This window comes from Fukomys damarensis, unplaced genomic scaffold, assembly GCF_012274545.1.
Source record: "Fukomys damarensis isolate Sample0158 unplaced genomic scaffold, DMR_v1.0_HiC HiC_scaffold_16, whole genome shotgun sequence".
NCBI classification, from domain to species: domain Eukaryota; kingdom Metazoa; phylum Chordata; class Mammalia; order Rodentia; family Bathyergidae; genus Fukomys; species Fukomys damarensis.
In genome coordinates, this window is record NW_022900928.1 from 62,259,511 (window position 1) to 62,276,992 (window position 17,482).

The following is a 17,482-nucleotide window of genomic DNA, read 5'->3' on the forward strand; positions in this document are numbered from 1 at the left end:
TCTTTTTTTTTTTTTTTTTTTTTTTTTTTTGCTGTTTTGCCCATACTTCTTTGCTTGGAATGACTGACAAAGTGGGAGTGGAGGAGAAAAGGAAGTGGGATTCAGGGTGAAGGTCTTCTGTGGTCAGGACATGGCCATGTCACCAGGCTTCAGGTCCCTGTAAAGGCAGCTGCTAATGACTACAGCCTAGGCAGATGGCACAGGCTGCATGCTGTGCAGGCCACAGGAACACTGCAGATCCCAAACGTCAAACCTTTAACCTTGGTGCTCCTTTCCCCTCTCATTTTCTGTTTTCTGCAAACACATTTGGGAGCTGTTAATTTGATTTCAATGCAAGGGGGGAGGGGGGCATAAGCCTTGGATCTTAGAGGCTGTAAAGTCTCACTTTTATGCCATTTCTCCTTACATTGAATTAAATGCCACTTCAGGCTAGCACTGGCTTCCCTGTGGCTTCTCTTTCCCTCTCTGTGAGATAACCTTTCTTTGAGCTCTGATGACATGCTTAGTTCAGTACCAAGTGCTTTACCTACAGTTGCATTTTTGTTACAACAGCCCTGTGAAGTCAGAGATGTTCTTTGATGTAGGCAGATGCTAAGACTCAATCATAGAGTCTGTTTTCCAGGGTTACATAGATAGTAAGAGGCAGAGCTACATTCAGATCCAGACTTAACTCCCTCGAACTTTGTGGCTCTTGGAGTCCTCCAATGTGGAATAGGATCATGTCTACAGAACAGGAGGTGTTAACGATGGCTCAGAAGAAGCAGAGTCAATGATAGAGGGAATCAAGTAGTGGATTTGTTTTTTTCCTGCTTCATCATAAACTGTAGGGCCATTATTACTTTGCCCTCTTGGCCCTGGGCCTGATGAATGGTGTCCAAAACCCAGTCATTGATGATCACATTTCCCGTCACACCCCGGGGCTTGCTGTTTTGCTCATCTTGAGTAGATTCTCTACATTGACACTTACTCTTCCTCACCCCCATTCCTCTGTTGCTCATTTAGGTACGGGGGATATGAGTGGGTGGAGTAGGGTGAAAGCATCTGGAAGCTGATCTAATCACCCCTGTCTACAACCTGCTCGGATACTCTTGATGGGCAGCTTTGAGACTTACCTTGTGGAAAGTGCCTCCGAGCTAAAAGTAGCCAATTTTTTTTCCGGTGGGTTAAAAAAAAAAACAAAAAAACAAAAAAACACGCCACTAAGGTGTGTCTTCTTGATGATTGTACCTCTCAGAAATAGACTGAGGTTTTTGGTGTTCTATTCAAACTTTCCTAAAGAGGAAAATCCCCTCCTCACACTTGCCTGGATTTATCCGCTTCTCCGGATGTGAAATATTTCAGCTTTGTGCCATAAGATACAGAGTGTGGTGAAAAGAAATTTTTTTCCTGACTCCCTTTAGGTCCTGATTACTTTCCTTTACCAGACAGGGCCACAAAAGATGTCACTCCCCTGGGAGCTTCAAATTCCTATTTGGTGGGCCCCTTATTTCTCTGGAGAAATGAAGGGTTTACCATATTTTAGTCCAAAGTTGGTGGGTGAGTTAATTAGCCATGTCTAGTGGTGAAAGTTTGGGATAATTATTTAAGCTTTCTAAACTTTGTTTTACTCGTGTTTTATTTATTTATTTATTTGGTGCCAGGGATTGAACTCAGGACCTTGCACTTGTGAGGCAGACATGGTGCCACTGAGATAAATCCCCGGCCCTTACTCATGTTTTAGAGTGGATGTGGTCCTAAGGGTTGGTGCTAAATTAATGAAGCAAAATCAAGATGTCACTAGAGCTGCCAGTAGTACCTCATCACCCATAAACTGGGGACTGGTCTTTCTGTCCCCATCTTGCTTTTGCCTTTCACTGCATTGTCCTTGTAGGCTCTGGATTCCAGTGTGCAGTGGTCCCAGTGCTACCTTCTATAGGGTCTGTGTTGCCTATGAAGTGATGCAAGGATGTCTCTGTCCTTGTGAGCTTGTAATGGTGAAGCACTGGTCCAGGAATCCTCAGTGTCATGCTAGGGGCTGCTGACAAGGAGAATGTGCTTTTTGACCTAGTGCGGAAAAGTCAGCTGCTGCTGCCTGAGAAGCTAGATCTGGGGGCAAAGTCTTGGGTAATGAGGAGTGCAGGTCTGAGAAAATCATGGAGGGGAGAGATGGTCTTCCTGTGTGGGCTCAGCCCTGACTCTGAACAGTGACCCCTTAGCTCCAGGATAGATGTGATTTCTGAGAGGCATTTTCCTCTCTCGCATCCTCAAAGCTCCAGGATTAATGTGCTACCTTTCCATTTTCTACTCTTCTCTCTCTCTCCCAACCCTCAGCCTATCAACAGTCTGAAAAATGTTCTTGGAAGAAAAATCATCACCACGATCAGTACAAACAAAAGAGCGAGACACAAAAATCAGTGGGAAATTTTCCATACCAAAAAGCTGTGGAAATGGCTACAGATGCAACAATGATGGCCATGATAAAATGATGGGCTCCAGGTTTATTATATTTTAAGACTAGAGCGTTGGTAAAGACATAGTGCCGAGGAGCTATTCTTGCTTTAGAGGGGAAGAAAAAGGCAGATTGTTGGGAAGTGAGGCAGGAAGAGTTTGTTACTGAATTTTTATCTATAAATTTCCTCCGTGACTTGATCCCAAGCTGGTATGAAGTAAGGGGGAAGATGGCTGGACAGATAGCTGGAATAGAACTTAGTGAAATTGTGTATATTACAGTCTTGTCATGGATGGCAAGATACAAAACAATTCCAAATACAGTTATGGGTGATTGGGAAGAGCAGACAAAGACCACTTGGGTAAATCGGATAGAGGTTCCTTTCCTAATGGAACTGGAAGGAAGGCAGGCAGACAGTGAGAAGATCTGACGGATCAGCAGCATTATCCAGGCAGCAAACTTTACCCCTGAATCTTCCCAGTGGGCTCATATTATAGAGCATAGTGTTTGAGAGAGGATCTTGCAGGCTTCTGCAAGACAGGACTCTCCCTCTAATTTAGTTTCTCTTCTTTCTCTTGGATTTTTTTTTTCCTGGTACCAAGATCAAACTCGGGTCCTTGCACTTGCGAAGCAGGTGCCAGAACCACTAAGCTAAATCCCCAGCCCTCTCTTCTTTCTCTGAAAGGCTAGAGTTCGGCATGTGGGCTTGTCTGGATATGGTCTAGAAACCAGCTCACCTGGGCCAGATGCATGTTACCATTATCATTACATGTATTGTACATGTAAATGATAAGATCACAGGTAACAGCATAGTTGACTAAGTGTGAACATAGTCATCATTTTATAGCCCCCAGGTCTCCCCAGGATCCCAGAGCCTTGCTTTAATATATTTCGGGATTTAGCTGTGCATCATCAGACTGGGGTCTGAATCCTATATGGGAGCCTCTAGATCTTATACAGATAAGCCCTCGGGTCAACTGCAGGGAGCGTCTTGTACAGACTGAGTTAGAACTCTTGCTTGATCTAGTGGGGCTAGGAACAATAGGGAATCATCTTAGCCAGCTCCCCGGACCTACCTTGCAGCCTTTCTCAGAGGTATCTTGGTGTTTACTGGAGGTTGCAAGAGCCACATGGCTGAGATGTCAAGAGTCCTGCCTGACTCTTCCTTGGTCACAGATGGCTAGCTGCTCTGATTTCAGTGGTGGACTGTGTAGAGAGCCAATAGCCCTTTACCTTGGTTTAGTCCACTTTTTGGAGGTTAGAGGTTTCCTCGATCTCCTGGTTCTCTTTAATCTTTCTGCTAGGTCTCTCTGATGTTATAAGAATTATAACAGGTTATAAGAATAAGGTATGCTGTTTGGAATAAGGTACGCTGTGGAATAATGATAGCAATAGCAACAATATTCATAATGCCTATTATGAGTTGTAGCTCTTTCTTCTTCACAAAGCCTCTTAATGAATTTACCTTTTCTAAACTTAGAACCTTCTCTACGTGGGTATAGGGCCATATAATCCCAGTTCTGTAATTAAGAAATACAAAAAAACTCTGAAAGCTGACAGGTTTTGTATAAGTTTGCAGCAAAGTCAGTGGCAAAAATGGATCTGAACTGATGTAAGGCTGTATTTACCCTGCTTACTTTGAATATTCATATGTTTTGCTGCAAAACTATTAATGTGTTTATAGAATGCTGCCTTGACTCCACTGGAGCTGTTAAACCCAGAGAAACCAGAATGTCTTTCTAAAATCAAAACAATTCAGATTTCTGAAGCATCTAATGTTTTTGGACAAGGGATTGTGGACCATTTTTGGCCCCAGTTTACAAACAAGATTTGAATCAGGTAAGTGATTTGCCCATGGTCACACAGCTAGCTATAAATGGGTAGAGCCAGGCACCCTTCTTGCCATCTAGTTCATAGTCCTGGGTGCTCTATAGCAGGCCATATAAGAACATGACCAGTGCTGTTCTAGGTCATATCTATCTAACCTAGTCAGTCTTTGGTTGCCAATACCATCCTTGAGTTGCCACTTTTAGTGGCTATCACCATCATCCTTGACGTCAATTCTAAAGGTCAGGTGTGCACAAGCTTCTCTTAGTAGCTATTTATGGCTACTCTGTCATTCACAGATTTGCCCAAATCCTTCTTGAATCCATTTCTGTTTCCAGGAAGTATCCTTTCAGGGATGATGAATGATTTCACTTTGGAACCTCCTGGACTCCTGGAAATATGGTCTCTCAGAGATGTCTTTGGTTGTGAAGTTAGTAAGATGGTCAGTGGCTTTGCAGTGGCATTCCCTGTTCTTATGGAGGCCTGGGCCCTAGACTCAGTTCTGCATTTTTTAGTTGCATTACTACTGTTGGCCCCTTTTTCATCCCAGGCTTTATTTTCTTCATTTGTAAAAGAGGTCACTTAGATGAAGTCTTTCTCAGTTGCTGAACTCTTTAAAAATTTCTTTACTCTTTGTGCACCCACTTAAATTTTCATGAAGTTATTTTGGTCAATTGCATTTTGCTGAGTTTTGGAGTCTGGATTGACAGGTCAGCTGGCCAAGATGGGATTGGGATTGGTTTGATTTGATTCTGTCTGCTGTGACTTTGTTTTGTAGTACTTTAACCTGCTCAGGGTTACCGAGCCATCTGGGATCTAGACTGAACTCTTAGAATATTTGAGATGATTTCTTTGATTTTCAGTAGAGAAAAGTTGCCTACTCTTTCATGAGTGAGAAGTCCCCTTTTAATTTGTGGTCACTAGTGATAGAGCTGCTGATTTCTGGCAGCGGGGGAGGTAGCTAGAATTTAGCAACACTTTTTCCTCCTGTGTGTTCTAGGAAAAGTATTTTGAATTTTTAAAATGTCATTATCTTAAGCTGTTAAAAATCAAATGTCATATGTAGTGCTTTGATTTCTTGCTAATTCAGGTAAATTTTCCAATCACTTTAATTTTTTTATTAATGACCTTAGAACAAGTTCACATGAAAGCCCAGGTATGACATAAGAGTCTTGTTAGATGAATACTATGTAACTTGAGGGTTCTTGAATTTTCCATAACTAAAGACTTTCTTAGTCAAATTCTATTTCAGGTATGTTTGATGAAAGTGCTTACTCTTTGGCAATTATTTTGGTAGAAAGAAAGATGTGTCTATTCCCCAGACACCTCTAGCCCCACATTTTACCCACAGTGTTCTGACTTTCTGAGTCAGACTACAACTGTGTGACTGCATTTGTGTTACTCAGCCTCTCTGTGCTTCTGCTCTTTTGTAAAATGGGAATAATGACAGTACCTCTTTAGGAGGTTTTTATAAGGAGTAAAACGGTGAGTATTTATCCCATGCATGGAATGGTGGCGCAGTGTACATACTCCAAATGTGTTTGTTTTTGTATCCCTGTTGCTGTTGGGAAGTGTGGCATGTCATCAGTGCAGGGTGAAATGTGTGCGTTTTGGTCCCGATTGTGCTTTCTCCAGACGCAGTTCTTTAACACAGGGTGTCTTCCCATCTAGCGCTGTAGAGCTGTAGCCTGGGGTGCTGCATGTTAGGGGCTGAGACAGCGTGTGCCTGCACCTTCCCTGGGAAGAGAGGCTATCTCTTGTGCTGTGGTAGCCAGGGTACTCTCTGTCCCATTGACCTGAGGTCTGGTGAGTCACTCCAGTTCTTGTTTAAATTTAGCCAGGCAGACTCCACTGCTGTCAGGTCCAAATGCAGCTCTTGATGCAGTGTCCTATTGCCTGTGGACATGGCCAGGCATGTGAGTCACTGCAGGGAGGCAGAGTGGAGGAGCACGGATGCAGCCTTACTAAGAACAGCCTTTGACTGGGCTCCCAGGTTCTGGGCAGTCCAGAGTTCCTACTCTCAGGAGGCTGCAAAGAGTGGATTTGGCAACACTGTTTTGAATGCTTGATCTGTGTCAGAGTCTGTGCCCTATAAGGAGGGTGTTGGTTTCACGTCCCTGAGGGGGACAAGGAAAGCCCTAGAGATTAGTGGAGTTAGCCATTGTGATGCCAGGTTGTGCCCACATCTCTGGTTCCGTGTTTGCTGAAGCCGGTGACCCAGTGCTTTTCTTCTGATGGCTTGAGAGGAGTAGAGTTCGAGTGCTGCTTAAAGCAAGGGGTTCAGGTCACTGGGGGCTTCTGGCCACATAGATTCGAGGAGTACTGTGATGTTGCTTACTAACACAGAGAAACCGGCTTCTAGGGATAGAAACTTTTTATGCTGACTTGAAAATCAAACAAAAAAAAAAAAAGGGGGAGAGAAAGAAACCCATTTACAAAAATAAAAACCCCATGCTGTTAATTTCACTCAGGCATAATCAGAAATTCCCCTTTCTACTGTTTCCCCTTAAAAGCCCCTGTGTCCTTATTATGCTGGCTTAGTCTGGAAAAACTATGGTTGGGTTTTGCCTGCTTGTGGCTTATCTCTGCAGCTGCGAGGAGGGGACCTAGTACTTCATTGTCAGCATGGAAACTTCGGCTAAGGACTAGAAAAAACTTGCTTCATTCTAAATTCCTAACTTACTTTCCACTCTGTGCTCAAGACCTGATTTTGTTCAGCTCAAACGGATTGTGTTCAGCATTGTAGTAGGAAGGGTTGAAATTAGGTAAGAGAAGAACTTCTTCAAACAGCAGGGTATGACGGAGAAAGTTATTAGAAGACTCAGTCTCTCTCTTTTTTTTTTCTTCTTTCCCTCTCTTTTCCTTCCCTCCTTCCTTCCCCTCGTCTTTCTTTCTTTCTTTAAAATTTTGAGATGGGGTCTTGCTAAATTGCCCAGGTTGAGCTCAAGTTTGTAAACTCCTGCCTCTGCCTCCTGGAGTGCTGGGATTACAGGTGAATGCAACAACTCCTGGCTTCATTCACAGATACTTCAATGAAGAGGACAAATTCTAGGTCAGCTGAAGTGGAGTTTAGAATTCTCACCTCTTTAAAGCCATCTGGATCCTTCAGAAATAAGAAGTAAAGACACATATGCATACACACACCACTACATACAGGCCTGTTAAAAAGCAAGACAAAAGCCAACAAGCCATGGTTGCCATGGGAGGCAAGGTGGTGGTGCACAAAGCTGGGTTTGAACGCTAGGGCCACATAGTGAACATGGTGACAACTGTGTGTAAACCCTCAGGGCCCTCTTTTGTAAGTGAGGTTAGTCCCTATCTCTCAGTGTGGTTTTTTAAACATGTGGAATGAGATAGTATAACCTAAAACACTCATCAGGGACTCATATGAGGCTGCTTCCCTCCCTTTTTCTCTCCCTCCACTTCCCTTGTGACCCCAGCCTGACAAGGGAGCCACTGAGCCCCCTGCCATCTTCTCCCAAGTTGCTCTCTAAGTGGATTAGCTGAACGTTGTGATCTTAATGCCATTAGGCCTGTTGGCATGACTCTCCTTGCCATAGTGAGAAGCAGATGTGACTGACCATAATGGCCCTCAGGGTGATCCATCAAGCCTGGGGTGCTTTAGGAAACATTATTAGTGTTAATTTGGGGGAGTCTTTTATGGTAGCTGGGGGAAATGTGGAGGGATTGTTGGAAATTTATTTATTTAAGCCATTCAGCAGGTTAGACGCTGCTGGGGTCTGCCTTGGCTAAACCCACTCCTACTACCCATTTCTTTAAAGAAAGCTCCTCCCAACCCCACAGCCCAAGCCTGATTACTTCCAGAGTTGGAGCGACAACTTAGCAGGCTCTTGTTTCTTGCTGATGTACCTTATTAGTAGCACCTGGAGTCATAACCCACTAATGGGAACCAGTGCTCTCCTCCTGCATGGCCAGTGACAAGTAGTCCTGTCAGCCGGAGCTTGCCGTGCGAGGAAGTTCTTATTAGCTTTATGGTCAGGAGAACTTGTCCTGTTCAGGAAATGAATGTTGCCACTAAAGGTCTCCGGCCCTGACCCTGGTGGCATAACCTGTGCGGGCTGGGGAGACCCCGTGCAGGATGCTTGGGATTTCAGCCCCTCTCTGGTTCTTGTCATATGTAAAGAGGGAATCATTGTGGTATGTTGCAGCCTTGAACTTTTGATTTATGCAGTGAGGGTAACTTAACTGTTTCTATGCCTGGAGAGCTATGTGGTGACACAGCCGAGTGTGTGTGTGTGTGTGTGTGTTTGTGTAGTCAGGGAAAGGAAAGATCCATGTGCCATCAAGGCTGTGTCTGGGAGGGGGAGGACTTGGAGGAGGGTTTTCTCTCACCTACATTTCTTACAGTTATGGGCTGCAGAATGTGACAGGCCAGACGGTATTGTGTCCGGACTTGAACCTGAGTTTGAAGTGAGCCACTGCCTCTTAGAAGTTGTGTGACCAGGGAAAGGGTCCCAGCCACCCACTTTCGCATCTGAGATGAAGTTAATGCTGCCACTTCATGGAGGTGGTGTACTGTTGTAGGACGATGCCTGTAAGATCTGTAGCATAGCATTAAGGTGGTGGCTGGGCCTTGGATTATAGACTTCAAAGAATATTTGAACTTCTTTAATTTTTCCATTGTAAAATAAGATTTTTGAAAAAGAAAGAATGGTGTAGCACTTTTTTTTCTTTATCACATCAAGACCCCTTTTTCCCAGTATAGCCCCAAGTCCTTAAAGAAAAGCTACTTTAGTCCCCCTTACCCCTCCTGTGAATAATGTTTCTAAATGTGATTTTTGCAGAGAACAGCAGTGTCTGACCTCATTCTTGAGGAAAACTTCTGCCTGACTCTTTTAGAAAAGATGTTTGTGAGTTGTCTGGCAAATGGATGCGTTGCTTCTGCTCCTGTGGCTGCTGCTGCTGCTGCTATTTTGTTTTTGTTTTTGTTTTTGTTTTAAGGTCCCTGATGACAAAGGAGTGAACTGCACTTTGAGGGGATGTATGCCAGAGCCTGGCCCAGAAAGAGGGGCTGCAGGGGAGGGGATGAAGATGACGCCTCCTCAGGATCTTTAAAACAAATCTGTCCATCTGTCTTTGGCATTTATTGCATCGTTGACAGCAGTCCATGGAAAAATCAAAATAAGTTCTTAGCTGGTTGTGAGGTTGGGTGCAAAGAGAAAGGATGAGAAAGGATGGTCAGGGAGTAGAGGAGAAGGGGAAACGGGCTCGCTCCCGGGTACACACAGTCACAGAAGGCGAATTCTTATGTCCTTTGGGATTCTCTTCGTCCCTTAATGGGGAAAGGCTGCGTGTCTCAAACAAAAAGAGCGCCTGCCTGGCTTAGGGCAGGTGAAAGCTGCTTTGAAGATGTTTGTTGAGTAGAGATTGGAAATGTTCAATGTAAAAGTTAAATCGTGACAGTTGTCCCCTAAATGATCTGCTAAATTAAGGATTTGCTAGCATGTGTGAGTCTACCTCCCTGCATCCCCCCCACCGCCCCCCTGGCAGAAGGGAGAAAGCCGGTCCCTAAAAACAAAGTGAAGTGGCTGCTAAATCGGGTGGCTCTAAAAACACTCTTCTTTCCCTGAAGTTCAATGTAGAGAACCATACTGGACTTGTAAGGGTTGCAGACCCATTTAGGGCCCTCTCTTCAATTCTTCTACACGCTGGTTTTCGGTGGACCTCTCTCCCCCTTCTATTCTTCACAGTTAATCCACTATTTTTTTTTTTTTTTGAGCTGAGTAGCTGCTAAATATTCTCCAGAAGCCAGAATCAATGGGGCGGGGGTTATGGTGGCACAGAATAGGCAGAATCTTGGCACCCCCTTCATGGCAAAAGTGAAAAATATTTCTGTTTGCAGTTAATTTTAGTGGCAAGCAGATCATGTTAACTGGATGTAATTGCTTCCAGATATGGCCGAGGGTTTTGTGTGTTGAGATGAAGGGTCTGGTAAGTGCTCACTTCCTGTGTAAATTAGCCTATTCCATTCAGTCTTTCATTCTGGCCAGCCCTGGATTCTGTCATTCTCCCATTTTCCCCCTCCCCAGCCTGTAGCCTAGTGTGAGAAGCAGCTTGCTGTGTGCAATTCTTTTGTCACTTGGAGCCATTCGCCTCGTGGTTCTTGATGTGAGTTTACTCTTAGAATAATGAGAAGAGTTTGAAAAGATGCCACCTGGACCCAGGGCTGCTGTCTGCCTCTGTCCCTACAAAAGCAGACATCAGAGTATCTCCTGGTTATGCAGGCTGTATCTCTGCATGAACTTTTGGTTTGCTATGGATTTTCTTTCCCAGCACCCTCTGACCCCACACCCGCCTTGGAGAATCTCTCCCTCTCTCTCTCTGTCTCTCTCTCTCTCTGGAACTGCTTCACCTCCTTAGTCAGAACAAAGCACCGTCCAGTGGGTCTGAAGGCTCCTGCAAGCGAAATGGTTTTTGCAAGGAGGTGAAGCTTATGGCCACAGAGAGGACTCGTTTTAGTCTGACATGAAGCTATCCTTCTTCCCTGGAAAGACCTACAGACACATCTGGTCCACCTTGCTAGAAAGGGAGGGAAAACCCACTAGAGAATATTTTCCAAATTCTTCAGGTTTCTAAGTGTTGGAATTGAAGAAAAGTGTTACAATACACGTTCTTCTAAAAATCTACTTTTGTCCTATAGCCAGACCCACATTCTTAGTGCTATTTGCATAAGAGGTTGCTGTTTATCTTCCTACATCAGCTCCACTGATAACCCCTGTGGTCTGTTGAACAGTCTATGAGGAGTAGATGACTTGATAAATGCCAGGTTTTCCAATATGCAAAGATAAACTATTGGGGTCAGGGTGAGGGATGGTGTGTTTAGAAGGGGGAACCAGCTGGGGAGACAAAATCCTGATTCAGATTGGAGTGGAGATGTGCAAAAGAGCCTGATGGAAAAGAACAGAGGTCTTGTCAAACATGGCAGCATTGCAGAGTGGATCAGTGTTCCTTCTCTCAGCTACTCTTCCCGTGAATGTGCAGTGTTTCTGGGAACATTGCTTTGAGTGGGCTGCCTGTGCCCACATCATGGAAGTGGGGACAGGGTGCAGGTAATCTCTGCTTCTTTGGTTCCTACCTTTTTTCCCTTAACCCTCTCCCTGCCCTACAAATTGGCTGGTAAGTACACTGGCGCTTAATGAAACTGTCTGTCTGAACTCTTAGAAGACTGGACTCTTTCTACCTGTCCTGAATTTGCCGCTTCTTCTGAAAGAGGCTAGGTGAAGAGAAAACTTCTGACCCCATCACCTAGTCAATAAGCTGTCTGAGAATCAAACAAAAGAGTTTGGACTGGCTGCTAAAGCCAGGCACCCAACTGATAGCTTTGTTTTGATGTCCTTGTACTGTTTGCTGATCATGGAGCATGCTATTTAAAGCAGGGGATCCACGGGGAAAGATTTACCAGGAAGTTGGAACAGCTAAGCACAAAGTTCAGGAGATGCTGAAGATAGTGAAATACAGCCCAGCAATTAGGGGTAGGGCTGGGGTGGGCTCCTCATTGAAGAAAGAGCCTTTCTGGGAGATGGTGGAAGAGGTGTTTTCTAGGGTCAGTGTGGAGTGATGGAAAGAACATGGGCTTTTGGGTGAGGCATGCTGAATGAAGACCTAGGCTTTAGACTTTATTTGCTGTCTGTCTTGGACACGTTGTTTAGCATCTCTGAGCTCCTATTCCCTGTCTTGTAAAAAATGACCACCTTGTCTGTGGTCATGAGTATACACTATGTATTAGTACGTAGTGCCGCAGAGATATGGTGCTGGGTAAAGGGCTACGATGGAGCTGTAGAGCTAGGCTCTTTCAAGAGCTAAACTCTTCCTGCTATTTTGGCTGAAGGGAGAAACTATGAAAGGAACTAGAGAAATCTTTGTTTTGGGTGCTGCTAAATCGATGATGGTGGGACTCTGTACCAGCACCCAGCAGGTGAAATCATAGGTGAATAATGTGAGTGCATTGTGAGTACAAAGGTCCTCATTTGCAAAGTGCTGCAGCTGTTGAAAAGAAGCCACATATCTAATAAAGGATCCTTTAATCCTGTGGTGCTGCTGCAGCCTTGAATGTTTTGGAAATCTTTTGGATTTCAAAAAGTCTGTGCTACATTCCTTTGAGTTCTCTTTTGGGAGGGTAGATTTGACTTTGGGAAATGATCAGAATAGTTCAGGGACAAGTGAGAATATGGTGAGTGAAAAGCACCGTGGGGTGAGCTGAGTCTGCTTTGCAGGGTAGGTTCTAGAAGGACAGGGCTTGTCAGCTTGGCCCTGGGGAGGATGTCAGCCTCACCTCTTGGGTGAGAGGGGGAACAGGCCAAGGGGCTTATGGTTTCTGGTTGCCGTGGCTGGAATCCCAGAGGAAGGAGTTGCCTTCTCGATGGCCTGGGTTAGGGGAGACGCCTCTCATTTCTGTAATGTTTCTGTATTTGTGGTTTGGCCTCCTGTGAGTTTGGGCTCCTGGGAGGAACTTAAAAAAGGAAAAAGCAGCTTGGGCCATCAGCAGTAGATGTTTCTTGGGGCCACAAAGAATGGATTGAGTTTTGATCCTGATGTGTCCCAAGGCATAAGGGAGGGAGGCACGGTGGTCCGGGGAGGGCTCTGGGAGGCTAACAGGGTGTGTGTATTCAGATCCCAGCCTCATACTGGGAGCAGACTCAGCATCCACCAGCTCCTCTTCCTAGTAGTGGTACCTGCCCCAGGCATGTGGAGTGTAGAGGGAGGAATGTTTGCTTTCCTCTTCACTGAGCCATCTCTTGCCCATCTGTGGAACTGAGACGCATCTTAGGATTGTCTGGGCCTGGCACTATTGTGACCTGGCTGTGCGGGCCCCAAGTGCAGACTTGCTTGCTCTCTCTCTGCATTATTTATAGTAAACCATATTAGAACAGCGTGTTAAAGAGGAAGGATGAGTCATCCCCATTGAAACCATTGATGGCATAAATAAAAGCAAAATGCTTACTATGTGTTTTGCACAGTATTTAAGGCCAGGTCGTGCTAATTTGAATGCTCCCAAACTGGATCTGTGAAAGTATACATATGTGGGAAAAAATTCAGGTTGAATTAGAGGGAAGCTATTTATTGAAAATCCATTTCCGTATCTGTTTTTCCTTCTTCATTTATTTCAGATCCATATTCATATCGTGCTTCTCATTCTTGCTAATGCGAGAGCCTGGCATATTCCCTAGCTGAGGTTTGTGTATTTTTGGAGGGTTGAAGAAGAATACTGAGGGAGAATCTGGATGCCCCTGACTTTATCCCTTTTCTCACCACCCGCTGAGAGTGAGCTTTCAAGAATCATAGAATGCTCGAGCCGGCAGGCCCCTTAAAAACCCTTTATTTCAAAATGGTCATTTAGGGAAGAATTACTGGAGATCCAGAGAGGTCATGTGATTTCCCCAAGGTCACATAGCAAGTGACCTTGCTAGTGGCTAACCAGGACCAGAACTAGATCTCTCACTCCCAGTCTTCTAATTTAGGTCTTCCTTTTCTATCCTGCCTAGGTCTGTGCCCCACTTCCACCAGGGAGGGAGTAAGAGGAAAACACCAAATTGAGAACAATTTCAAATCTTTGTCTCTGAGGAGTGTTGGGTGGGTTTTGTCATGGAGACTTGTCTTTTGGTGTCCTCATTAACTTTTCTGCTTAAAACAAACAAACAAACAAAAAACCGGCTGAGGATGTAGCTCAGTGATGCTGTGCCTGGTTGGCAAGTGCAAGGTCCTAGTCTAATCCCTAGTACCGGAAAATAACTAACTAACTTAACTTACTTTTCTGCTGCCAGCCTGAGTAGACTAATGTACCTCAAGTCCTTAAAATTTATGGTTGATGCCCTATGCTAGGGGTTTTGAAATAAAGAGATAAGTAAGACATGGGTCTTGCCCTGAGGAGCTTATAATTGGAAAAGTGGAGTTAAAAATACTTAAATTATGTGTGCCGGTCACTATGGCAGACAATAGAGAATAATGGGAAGATGATGATGATTTCAGAGATCAAATGGCTTCTGTTTAGATGATCCCCTTTTAACTGTGAAACTTTGTTGAATGAATGTATGCTGGGCACTGGGGGAGGCCCTGGAATACGGTGATAAGCAGTAGGACACAGGATAGATGAGGTCTCTTCCCTTGAGGGGCTTCCTAACAGAGAGAAGGAGACTAAGACAACAGTTTTACCAATAACCCTGTAATGGCAGTTATACTAAGTGCAAGGATCTGGGATAAAGAAGCATCTGAGTGTGGGATATTAGTGAATAGGATTTTCTTCTTCATCTTCTTTTTTTTTTTCCCGGTGTTATTGGGGATCGAATTCAGGACCTTTGCCCTGAGCCACATCCCTAGTACTTTTCTTTTTTGAGACTGGGTCTCAGTCTCTTAAGTTGTCCAGGATAGGCTGGAAATTTGGAATCTTAAGGCTTTAGCCTCCGACGGTCCTAGGATAACAGGTGTGTGCTGCCACACTCCATTGATAAGTAGAATTTGAAAACAAGGACAGAAAAAGAAACGTTGGTAGTCAGGGCCAGGGGGAGCGATTGAAGAGTAGCTTCTTTGGCAGGGCCGAGGGTGACTCATGCTGCAGTGGCAGTTAGGGGTCCCATGGCTGTACAATAAATGCCTGGCAAAGCACAGAGAAGGCAGCATGGCAAGAACTGACAAGAGCTGGGGATCACAGCCCAGTAGTCCTCAGGTCAGATTCTCACCCTGCCATTCAGAAACTATGTGGCTATGGCCATAAAGCACTGTGGACTGGAAGATTCTGGGGGGATTTTAGGGAATGTATTTAACACACCCTACTCTGCCTAGAACAATATAATTGCTCAATAACTGTAGCTGTTATTCAAGTTTGGACTTTATCCTGGGCAGTTGGGAGCCTTTGAAGGTGTTGAAGGATGATGATGTGACCAGAGTGCCATGCTGACATTACTAAGCATGCTGCAGCTGTGCCCTGCTTGTACCTGCCTGCAGAAGGCGGTCTGAAAAGGAGTTTAGGGGGCGATCTTCAGCCCACAGGGAAACCCTTCCCTAACATCTCCTATTTAGTGCCGTACCAAGAATGGACATGGAATAGACCCTTGTGACCTCTTCTCAGTGGGTAGAGGGCCTGGGACAGGGTGCTGAGGACGGCGGCTTCAGCCAGCAGGATCATAGGAAGTGACAGTGTGGAGCGGGTCTTCTGGACTGTTACCATGCCTCTGCCTCTCTTTTAATAGAAACCCGAACGTCTGCAATCAGGCTAACCGCCCTGCCTCCCCTCCCGCCTCCCTGATAGCAGGCAGAGACGGCTATCTCCCGTGGGCCAGTCTCCGCTGTGGTTGTTGAAGTACGCAATGTCTGCAAACCGACAGTGGCCCGGGGAGATAAGGCCTGACATTGTGTAATGCGGGGCACAGGCTGTTTGCCCAAGTGGCTCCTGGCCCTGGGGTAACTGCTAACCTCAACGGAGGAGTATCCAGCCTGGCAGGGCCGGCCGAGCCCCTTGCTGCTGGCTCCGCTGGCACCTTTTTTGTGGTTGTATAAAGGAAGCCCGTGTAGGCCGCCCACAGGGCCGCGTGCTCTGGGCTGCTGCAGGGGTTTGGATGGTTTGTTTTTCTCTTTCTTTGTCTTCTTTTTTTTTTTTTAAGAAAGGGGGACAGTCTTACTTGGCATCTTACCCCAAAACAAAACAAAACAGTTCCTAAATGCAAGAAATTCCAGAGGTGTGGTGTAGTCTTCTCCCTGCTTGAATCCCACTGGTTTCTGGAGGCCAGCTTTAGGAAACGGTTTTGGGGACTCTGGTTTATAGAGAAGCCATGCCAACTTTCCTGATATCCCAAGGGCTGGTTGCAGGGATCAGTGGTAGGACATGTATTGTGCCCCATTTCCCTCCCTGCCAGACAGCTCTCGCAAACAGGATGGATAGGGAGTCCCAGCATCGGTGCCCTGCTCCTCTTAGGGAGCAGCAGAACCACCACCTGGGCATCTAGTGTTGTCCTATTCTACTGTCTGGGGTGGGTGGAAGGGAGTCTATGGCCAGTTCTACCTGGAAGCTCTCGTGGGGCTCTGCCACCAGCCTCGCCTGGGTCTCCCAGCAGAGGGATATTCCCACTCCCGAGTAGTTGTTCTTTTTTTCAGATTGTTCTTGATGTGCCAGCCACTCTATCTGAGGTTGTGGGTCACAGAAACTATGGTCACAGCCCTGGTGTGCTCCCTGTTGAAGTGGTAGTTTCTGTATACCGTAATTTTGGTCCATCTTATCACTTTCATGACCCTCTCTTAGGTATTTCTGAGATTGTAGATTTTATATCACTGGTTGATCCCCTCGGGATGACACTAGCGGCATAACCAGGTGACTGACCAATTTGTAGGAGAATCAGGCTTACAACTCTGTTTTAGAAAGTTGTATGTGTATTAATATGTCCTCTAAGTGTCTCCTTCCTGTTGTGTTGGTTGTATACTTTCAGGTTATTTTCCTGGTTCTGAGTTGTCTGATTGCTTCCAGAGGCTGCAGTAATTTATTTTTTATTTTTAAGTTTTCTGGCAGATGGGTAGGTGTGATCTTGTCCACTGTAGTGATCTAGCTCAGGGATGGTCTGAGGAGGGAAGGTGGTGATTTAAAAGATTCGGAGGCAGTGACTCGTATTGATTTTAGCTTATCTGACCCTTTAGCTTGAGGCTGCTCTTCCCTCAAAGTGTCCAACTTGCCTGTAACTTAAAGCAACAGAGAAATGTATATCATCCCTTTCCTTGGATTAATTAGGGCTGAGAAATTCATTATTTAGAGTGAGAAGAGCTCCTGAGGAGGGAGGCTATTGACCTTATGTAGAGATCTGTGGTGGGGCTGCGTGACTTCTGTGGGGTGGTGGTGAGTGGGGCGGCAGGCAGGTGAGGCCATGTGGGAGCCCCACCCCCACCCAGTGTATGGCCCCAGAGCCCTGTGCAGCCAGGCCCAGGTCAGTCACATGCCCTCTCCAGTGGGGCCCTGAGTGAGCAGGCCTGGGAAGTGGTTGTGTCACTCTGGACCAGCTAGGAGCAGTGCTTTCTGAGTGTAAAATACAGCTATTGCTTAGATGAACCAATGCTCAGGGGCAGAGTCTGGCTAACCAAGGGTTAAGTCCTATGGCCTGTTAGTCACATAGCTAGTCCCAGATCTGCTTACCTGGAGCCAATGCTTTCCTGCTTTAGTGGGCAGAGTCCCTGCCTGGTGCTCAGTGACAGAGAACTCTTGTCCGTCCACATGCTAGATCTTGCCATGAC

The 17,482-nt window shown here is 45.6% G+C and overlaps 1 protein-coding gene across 5 annotated transcripts in view; it reads left to right on the plus strand.

Moving 5' to 3' along the window:
- Zbtb16 (zinc finger and BTB domain containing 16) overlaps positions 1-17,482 on the plus strand; it is a 179,642-nt gene that overhangs the window by 4,639 nt on the left and 157,521 nt on the right. The window lies entirely within an intron of this gene.